This window comes from Oreochromis aureus, linkage group 2 (assembly GCF_013358895.1).
Source record: "Oreochromis aureus strain Israel breed Guangdong linkage group 2, ZZ_aureus, whole genome shotgun sequence".
Lineage (NCBI taxonomy): Eukaryota > Metazoa > Chordata > Actinopteri > Cichliformes > Cichlidae > Oreochromis > Oreochromis aureus.
In genome coordinates, this window is record NC_052943.1 from 26,926,938 (window position 1) to 26,934,335 (window position 7,398).

General features: G+C 43.2%; 1 long non-coding RNA gene across 1 annotated transcript; it reads left to right on the forward strand.

Annotated features, from left to right (window-relative positions):
• Nucleotides 1-5,115: 5,115 nt before the first annotated feature.
• Nucleotides 5,116-6,623, forward strand: LOC120441122. The gene is made up of 4 exons (XR_005613794.1): nucleotides 5,116-5,187; nucleotides 5,615-5,782; nucleotides 6,107-6,145; nucleotides 6,336-6,623. It is a non-coding gene; the product is annotated as an uncharacterized LOC120441122 (long non-coding RNA).
• The last annotated feature ends 775 nt before the right edge of the window (nucleotides 6,624-7,398 follow it).

Genomic DNA, 7,398 nt, shown 5'->3' on the forward strand with positions numbered 1-7,398 from the left:
CTTTGTATGTTTTTAATTTAAAAATATTAATTTTTTTTGAAAAAAAAAAGGTGCAATAACTGCAGGTGAGGTAGAAACAAAGTCCTCTCCCCACTGGATGAAGTTTAAATCAGTGCACCTCATAAGGTGGTGTGTGTGCGTGTGTGTGTGTGTGTGTGTGTGTGTGAGTGTGTGTTCATGCTGCTTGCTCTCTTGATTGACACTTTCCTGTGACTCTGTTCTGCCTCTGTGGGCTTTTAAAGGGAGACTGACTGCCCCTCCACCACCGCCAATTACCCCCGCGACATGCCCCAGAGCAGAATGTGTGTGTGTGTCCTCTCAGCTGCACTCAGCCTTCCTGCGTGTCTCCACTCAGAGATAATTAGCGCTCTCTTCACTCCTCTCTGAGAGCCCTTCATCAGCCACTTCTACCTGTCGACCCGCTCACCTCCGACCCTCAGCACTGAAGAGACGATCAGACGCCTCGAACTCGTTTCCGATCATGCAAACAGCAGTAACACACCTCAGTGTGTCCCCACATACTGTGAAATATGGACCAATAAACTGGGTGAGACTTTAATAAGGCTTTACGTTTATAGTGCCTACTGAGTCATGGGCTACAGCCATCAGATGGTATATAAAAAAAGAATCTTCTCTGTCTTCTTCTTCTTCTCTGGTTTGGTTTCCATCAGGTCAGGAGTGCTCTGACAGGAGGCAAATCCCACTGTCTGTCTGTATGAAGATTTCAATAAAGCTTCAGTGACGCAAACTGTGCGTTCCTCTGTGAGCGAGCACGGCTCACTGAATGTGCGATGGCGTGAACAAGCATCTGTATAAGTGTGTGTTGAACCGCGAGGCTGTGTGTGTGTGTGTTTCCTTTACAAATGAAGACAACATATCTTTACATCGTGGAGGTCAGCAAGGAGAGCTTTCTGCCTCAGGCCAGCGCGCCTCCTCTCCTCCTCTTTCAGTTTCCTTTTTCACCTCAAACCTTCAGATCCTTCCTTTCTTTGTTCCTTCATTCCTCCCTCTGTCTTTTATTGAACATGATTTTTCATGCATTAAAATGCCTTTTTCTGCCAGTAGATTATGATGATACTTAAAAAACTGACCTTTAGTTTTTCTTTTCTTGTTTTTTTGAAGCTTTGTTTTCAAATCAGTTTAGTGTCACTAAGTTTCCAAGGTGGGTTTTCCTATTTTAGTTTTAGTTTTCACTGATATTTTAGTCTTTTTAATTCTCATGTTACAGGGTGTATTTCTCAGAACATGTTCAGTTCAGAGGACGTATAATGATCGTAACTGTCACAGTCCTGGGCCTCTGACCCAGTATTTTGAGTTTGTTCTTGGCATATGATTAATTTCCTCGACAGTAGGAGTATTAGCGTTTTCAGTTGTTTTCACATTGAAACGACCCAAAACGCTTATGTTCCAGTACTGCGCACGCGTGAAACGCAAGAAGATTCGACCTGCCTCATTTCTGTCTGCCGTTTATTTACTTTATTTACTCTTTGAAACGTTGCGGCAAAATGTTGAGGAAAAGCACCGAGTTTTTTAAATGGACTAACAATGAGGTGGAGTTGTTGCTGCAAGTAACAAAAGTATAAAGTTGCAAAAGCGAGTGAGAGTTAAAGAATGTGAAGAAAAGCTATCTGGAGCATGTACAGACTGATATTAATCTTTAATAGGGCTGTCAAAATTGAGAGCAAACAAAACAACTGCTGTATAACGCCCTCCGCTATCTAAGTTTAATTGGTCACATGACTTCATCATATGACTAACATGCGTCATCGTTTTAGAAAGTCTCAGTTTTCGCTGTCCACACTGTGACGCGAAAGCACCGTTTATAAATTATGCGTTTTCGAGAGCGTTTTCAAAACACTGCGTTTTCCATGAGCGAAAAAACGCCGTCTCAGCGTGGACGGGAGGCCAAAACGGAGAGAAAACGACGCGTTTTCAAATGAAAACCCATTAGTGTGGACGTAGCCCTAGTCTCGTCTCCCTGTCGGTCACGTGTCTGTTTAATCCTTTCCCGCATCTCCTTTGTGTGCCTAAGTTTCCATCTGTTGGTTTCCTGTCTTATTTTGAAAGTTTCTCATCCTGTGTGTGTTGTGTTCAGTTCTGCTTCCTCTGTCTCGTTACTCTGATCTAGGTCCGCTGGTGTGTTCTCTCTCCCTGATTACCTCATGTGTGTATTTAAGCCTTAGTGTCCTTGTCATGATTTCCCTGAAGCTTTGGAGAGGTTTCCTGTGGTTAGTATTTCTGAGCGTCTGCTTCGTGCACTTCCTAGTTTCTGTTCAGTTCATGTGTTTCTTACAAGTTCAGCAGTAAAGCTGTTTTGAGCTCAGTCCTGCATATTCCCACATAGCAAAATTGGTATGGTCCAGATCTGGCCCACACAATGTGCTTACACATGGCCCACATACCGCAAAGAATGACGGCCCTTTGGGGGCCCAATTCTGGTTTGCCAAAGGTCGCCCACACACAGGCCAGTTGCAGACACACCGGTGGCCCTTTGCTGGCCCGTGTGTGGATTACCTCTGGCAAACCTGGTCTGGGCCGCCATTCTTTGCGGTATGTGGGCCATGTGTAAGTTGTGTGCAGCCACGGGCCAGTTGCAGACACACTGCTGGCCCAGAACAGTTTCAGTTCTGGCCCCAGATGTCAGCCTAATGTGTACCTTAATTGAGCCATGTAACAACAACATGTGCATAAGTAACATGACGAAACTCTGTTCAGACAGTGAATGGACTGATTCTTATATAACATTTTTCAACTCTCGTAGATTACTCAAGGGCTCCATACAACATGCCACATTCACCCAACCACACACTTCCTCTTAACTGAGTGCTTCCTAACTACATTCATACACATTCACACTCACGACATGCACACTGGAGGAGCCAGGGATCGAACCACTAACCTTCCGATCAATAGGTGACCTGCGCTACCACCTGAGCTACAGCCACCCACTGGTAAACATGAGTAAACCCTCACTAGGTTTTGGATAAAGTGTACACTCACAAACCTGTCAAACCTGCATTTGAAACGTTGGCTACCACAGCAGTATAGTATTGCAACATGGCATTTGGGTCTTCTAACTAAAATAGGAAAATAGTAACATAAACAGTGCATCATTGCCAGTCCTGGCCCACATCTGGTTGACATACACCCTGCCATAACACCGGTCAGTCAGAAGTGCCAGCTTGATGCCGGATCCTGGCCAGAGCTGTTTTCTATGGGCCTGGGCCACATAAACCAAACCATAATCGGGCCAGATATGGTATGCCATCGCATAAACAGTGGCGTCATTGCCAGACCTGGCGCACATCTGGTTGACATACACCTTGCCATGACACCAGTCAGTCAGAAGTGCCAGCTTGATGCCAGATCTGGGCCAGGCCTGTTTTCTATGAGACTGGGCCACATAAACCAAACCACAATCGAGCCAGATGTGGCATGCCATCACATAGACAGTGCCATCTATGCCAGGCCTGGCCCATATCTGGATGACATACGTCTTATCATGCCAGAAGTCAGCCAGCAGTGCCGGCTTGATACCAGATCTGGGCCAGACCTGCATGCTATGTGGGTTGGGTCAGAAACTGTGCCTTCCACACAACATAAATATGACATAAACATATGTTTGTTTGTATGTGCTCTTCCAAACTAAACCTAGACGACTACCTAAGGCACCAAGATTCATTCTATATGTTGATTGTTTCAATTAAATTCAGTTTTATCTATATAGCCCCAAATCACAACAATTTGCCTCGAGGTGTTTTTTTTCGATAAAAAGCAATACAAAGAAAACCCCAATCATCAGACGACCCAATATGAGCAAGCCCTTGGTGACAGTGGGAAGAAAATCTCCCTTTTAACAGGAAGAAACTTGCAGCAGAACCACTGGTTAAAACATTAGCCTCTTCTTTGGTCTGTTTGCATATAGAAGTTGTGTGATCAAGGCCGGTTTGTGAACGTTTTGATTTTACACAAAAAAATGCAGCGTAAAAGTTTGCACGTGGAAATACGCGTTACACGTTACATGTCTGTTTTAACGGTTACCAGAGTGTTTCAGTTTTAATAAGTGACCAGTTTTTATTTCCTTCCTGGTGCACCGTTAGCGTTCAACAGCACAGGTTGAACGGCGAGAGGGGAATCTTTCCAGACGTTTGCATCCCACATCCAAAGAACAATGATCGAAGTAAAAGGCTGCAAGTACTCGGTGCAAACAGCAGGCGTGGCCATTCAACTATCGTCTTTCCTCTGAAGTAATTTCCATTTTAATTGCTATGTTTAAATTAAAAGTCCCTATTACTGATATTCACATGAAGATTTAATGTTTGACCAGTAGCAAAATCCCTCTTTTAAACACTGTTCAAAATCCTATTTAATAGTAATTTAGTGGTAATTAAGCTATTGAGGCTCATGATTTATAGGAAATTTACAAAAAACAAAAAAGATATGTTGACAATCATCATAAATAGCTGGCAATAAAGGGAGCTGTGGCCATGTTCCTATTACACTTCTAATGGTTCCAAATTGTTAATGATTAACCCTTTCACACATAGTGGTCACTACAGTGGACAGCTATCCGGTCTTTAAGTCTGACGTCATTAGCCCTGCCTGGGCCCAAACTCTGCTGCAGGTCCCTAAGTCACACGATCACTGCTGCATCACTGAGAGTTTAGAAAACTGTCTAAATTCTTTCATCTGTAATAAAATGATCAGTGTTCTGCTCTACCAGGTGTAACAATTAAGTTTAACATCCAGTCATTCATGAAAACCCAATTTATGAAATTTAACGGAGTTAGAAGTTAGCAGGGAGTTAGCTTGCTAGTTTCCATCTAAATATAATATACCATGTTCTGACTGAGAGATTTCCGAGACAAATTAAGACGTACAGCTCTGCTATCACTTCTGACATAAATGAAAACAGTAAAGTAAACAGCAGTGACATTTGTAGGGTTACTGAAGTTGGACTAGTTGGTATATAATGATGTGCTACGTGATCGCTAGCGACACAGCTATGTTAGCATAATATAAACACTGAAGCTGGAGGATGAACGCCAACTTTTTTCCACTCGATAAAACTTAACGTGAGGGTTCCTGATGGTTAGAGACAAATGCAATCGCATGGCAGGATGCTGTAAACGGACCAAACTTCAGTCGGGAGAACAAGTGAACAACTCCTTGCTGAACAACTTCGAGGTTAGTCATTAATGTACTGCTGCATGGGCTGGGCTGTAGTTACATCGTAAGAGTTTAAAAACTGAGCTTTAAAATGAATAGCGGTAATAAAAACCGAAAGATGAATAAAACTGCTTAAGAAAAAAATTCCAATTGAGGTTGTCATAATTCATGCATGAAAGGGTTAAATGGCAAATGCTTTCTTTAAAATTCTCAGCTGTAACTGTACCAAGTGTGACGGTACACATCCCAATGTGTTCATTAACAAAGGCTAAAGACATTTATTTTCCTTTTATTAGTCAGTATTTTAAGTACAACGTGTGTGTTAGTTTTCTGAGAAGTCTGGCTTTTAATTTGACTTCAGTTTATTACTTTGACATCTAGTTTTGGTTTCCAGCTGTCACACAGCCGTCTGTGTCTTCATTTAATCCTCACTCGCTCAAAACAGAGCAGCTGTTGCATATCTTAGAGGGTCCTGCTGAGGTGCACACCAGGTCCCCAAAATCCAAGAAGAGTCAAGCCCTTTCGCTGCTTCACCTGCTGAAAGGTGGAGTGAGGTCATCAGGTGGATTCAGCTCACCTGCTGCCTGCTCTGGATGATCCTGAGCTCTGTTTGGTTTGTTTGTCGTTGAGTTTTTGCATTTTAGCATAAAAATCAACCAAACACAGTGAAACAGACGTTTTTGTATTCTTATTTTTTCTTTAAAAATGTGGATCTCAGAGACTTCCTGTTAACCGATAACAGAAAAAGTGAATATTCCTCCTTTTAACATGGCTCTTTATTTTTAAATACACCCGTTTATTAAAATGAGATTCAGGTGTAATTTGCTGATCACTTAATCTGCATAAATGAAATGAAGTTGTCTCTGTAACATGAACTCATCATGTAAAAGGCCCCACACATGCACAGTAAAACCTCAGTGTGTGTGTGCTGTTACAGGGTGGTGATTGGTGCACTTCCTGGGCTGCAGATGGACAGGTGAGTGAATGGAGGGCGGAGCAGCCTCAGGGTGGAGGCCGACCGTCTGAATGGAGGAAGTCAAGAGAAACCAAGTGGAAGTGAAGTCCTGTCATTTTCTGAAGTTCTCTGTGCTCACAGAAACGCCACAAACAAAAGCTGAACTCTTCCTCTTCCTCCTCCTCTGTTGTCTCCCAACAATGCTCTGCAGCTTCTTCCTCGAGTGGCTGATGGAGCGTTTGAGCTTTCTCCTTCCACGCTCCGCTCACTCTGGTTTCAACATGATCCATTTTGATAAAAACAACGTTTCACACAAGCACAGATCAATAATCAACCTCCAGGTCTGAGAAGTGAAGCCAACACTGAGGCACCAAAACATGCAGCTCTTCGATGTCCAGCAGAGGCTCCAGCAGTGAGCCCGTGCTTACAGACTCCCATGTTAAAACTTTAAAGCATAAAACTGTTTTGGTCTCTGCAGATCATTAAATCCTTCAAAACACCTGTACAGGTGGTGATTTGTTTTATACCTCACATGATTAAATTATTAGGAGCGTGGCCTCTTTGACTGACAGGTGGATGGTGACACAGGTGGCTGTAGCTGCTCGCTGTCTGGTGTCCCTGAACTGGACCTGTGGACCCTGTTTTTGATGTTGGAGCCATTTGAGCATTTTTAATGGGATTATCTGAGTAATCCTGCGGGTCCCGTGCGCTTAATTGGACTAACAGAAGAAGCCCAGGCTCCAGTTTTGGTGGGTGAAATTTTAATTCAGTGAATAGTTTATGGATGTAGCAAGAGCGCAGAAAGCAGTGGCTGACATCATCGTGATTACATCCAAAGTTATATGGTCAGTTATTAAGTGGTTATTAGATAATTTTATTTTGATGTTAGGCTGCTCACCCAATGCAGTCCGACTTATGAATAACAACTAAATGTTAAACACACATTTAAAGGCAGGATTAAAACACACACAGTCAGTGGCCGGGTCTCACTAAAAGACCTACACCACCGGGGGTGGGGAACTCCAGGCCTTAAGGTTCGGTTTCCTGCAGGTTTTAGATCTCACCCTGGGTCAACACACCTGAATCAAATGATTAGTTCATCACCAGGCCTCTGGAGAACTTCAAGACATGTTGAGGAGGTAATTTAGCCATTTAAATCAGCTGTGTTGGATCAAGGACACATCTCAAACCTGCAGGACACGGGCCCTCGAGGCCTGGAGTTCCCCACCCCTGCCTTAAATGTTTATGCAAAGCAGTGAAAGTTCAACAGTTTT